A 2,500-nucleotide genomic window follows, 5' to 3' on the forward strand; every position below is an offset into this window, starting at 1 on the left:
GTTGGTCGATATGCCATATCCGCGAGGTTATGGAAGAGCAGAAATGCTATAAGTGTTGGAAGGTAGGCCATACGAGCTACCATTGTAGGGAACCAGACAGAAGTAATCTGTGCTGGAAATGCGGTTTGAGTGGACACAAGAAGCAAGCTTGTACCAACTCTGTCAAGTGTTTGGATTGCGGTACGAGGTCACAGAACCTTCACGCAACGGGCAGTTATATGTGTCCCCGTAGGCGAACGATTAGATCATAATGGTTAGGTTGCTACAACATAACCAGAATCATAGTTATGCTGCATTTCAGTTAATGTGGCAAACGATTAGGGAAGAATCTGCGGATATAGTGTTGATTGCAGATCCGTATCTGGCAACAACCAACGTCAAAGTGTTACGCAATGACGATAACACAGCAGCGGTAGTGGTTAACGCGGACTTACCAGTTAAGGTAGTCAGTAAGGCTCTGAAGGGTTTAATGATAGTTGACATAGGTGATATGCGAGTGGTTAGCGTTTACGCGCCACCTAGATTTAGTATGGAAGAGTTCCAGAACATGTTGGATAACACGGTAATGGCCGTAACCGGTATCCACAAATTCGTTATCGGGGGACTTCAACGCTTGGTCATAAGTTGGAACAACCAACTTGGCGAGCGTGGAGAAACCCAGAAACGAAGAGGTGAGTTGGTTTTATCAACCTTTGCGCAGATTGACGCAATTTTATTGAACGACGGCAGCACCCCAACTTATGTTGGACCAGGGCGCACGTCAGTAGTTGATCTTACTTTTGCGAGCCGAACCGTAGCAAGATCATTTAAGTGGGAGGTGTTATCTAGCTATATGAACTCTGATCATCGTGCAATACGAATAGATCTTGAGACGCAAAGCGTGCGTAATCTGTCCCGACCCATAACGGGATGGAGCATCAAGTATTTTAGCAAAGATATATTTGAAGTTATGATGCAAGCCGCTTTTGAGACCGAGGTCACAACAAGCGAAGACTTAATGCGTATACTTGTCACGGCGTGTAATGCGACGATGACTAAACGTAAGAGGTACACTCTAACAAGAGTGCATTTTGGTGGACGTTAGAGATTGAGGCACTTCGCAAAGAGTGCAAACACCGCGATCGATTAGCGCAAAGAGCTTTTAATACTGATCTCTATTCTACTTTTAGGGACGAGTTCAAGGTGGCACGGAATGCCCTCAAGCGATTGATCAAGCATACCCGACAGAGGAAGTGGAAAGAGTTCCTGGGAACAGCGAACAACGCATCATTTGGTATAGTATATCATACGTTCAAGAAAGTGGCCGAGGGTTCGATTGGACCCCGAACCATGACATTGGACGAGTTTAGGGAAGTGGTGAGCGAGCTTTTTCCTACTCACCCAAACACGGTGTGGCCTGAATATCGTATCGATCAGCCACGAGAGTTTGAAAGGGTAACTAATGATGAGATTCTTGCGGTTGCCAGGAGACTACCCAACAAGAAGGCGCCGGGACCAGATGGTATCCCGAATGAGGCGCTGAAAGTTGGTATGTTGACTGCAACCGATGCATTTTGCAGGGTTTACCAAGGCTGTTTAGAGAACGCGAAGTTCCCCGATGAGTGGAAAAGGCAGAGGTTGGTGTTAATACCGAAGCCGAACAAACCACCAGGGGAACCGGGTTCAGTTCGCCCCATTTGTCTACTAGACGGGGCAGGTAAAGGTTTAGAACGCATCATAGTGCAACGGCTAAATGCACACATCGAGGAGGTCAACGGACTGTCTGACGACCAATTTGGTTTCAGAAGTCGTCGATCTACAGTTGATGCGATTCAACGGGTAGTGGACATTGTTTCGGTAGCTAGAAGTAGAAACAGATACAGTGGACGGTATTGTGCGGTTGTTACATTAGATGTTACTAATGCTTTTAACAGTGCTTCATGGTTGGCGATTGCAAATGCTTTACAGAGAATTAACACTCCTAAATATCTTTATGATATCATTGGTGATTATTTTAGGAATCGTGTGCTGATGTATGATACCACAGATGGACCGGCAGAGATTGCAGTCACATCGGGTGTACCTCAAGGCTCGGTACTTGGCCCAACGTTATGGAACCTCATGTACGACGGAGTCCTACGAGTTGCAATGGTGGAAGGTGCACGGATTATCGGCTATGCAGACGATATAGTACTGTTGGTGGAAGGTAATTGTGTTGATGATATTGAAATTCTCGTTTCCAGTCAGATTCGCATCATCGACCGATGGATGACCGACAACGGATTAAAGATAGCCCCGACCAAGACCGAGTTTATTATGGTCAGTTCCCATCAGAGGATACAGCATGGGGCTATCAGGGTAGGTGATCACGTAGTACATTCGTCGCGCAGCTTAAAGTACTTGGGGATGGTCTAGATGACCGCCTCGATTACACTTCACACATCAGGTATGCGGTGGAGAGAGCGACGAAGCTATGGACCACCTTGGTAAGGATGATGCCTAATAAGGCAGGTCCGAGTAG

At 46.5% G+C, this 2,500-nt stretch overlaps 1 pseudogene; it reads left to right on the forward strand.

Annotated features, from left to right (window-relative positions):
* Positions 1-2,500, forward strand: part of LOC120908068 — a 9,147-nt pseudogene that overhangs the window by 4,135 nt on the left and 2,512 nt on the right.

This window comes from Anopheles arabiensis, assembly GCF_016920715.1.
Source record: "Anopheles arabiensis isolate DONGOLA chromosome X unlocalized genomic scaffold, AaraD3 X_pericentromeric_contig0030, whole genome shotgun sequence".
NCBI classification, from domain to species: domain Eukaryota; kingdom Metazoa; phylum Arthropoda; class Insecta; order Diptera; family Culicidae; genus Anopheles; species Anopheles arabiensis.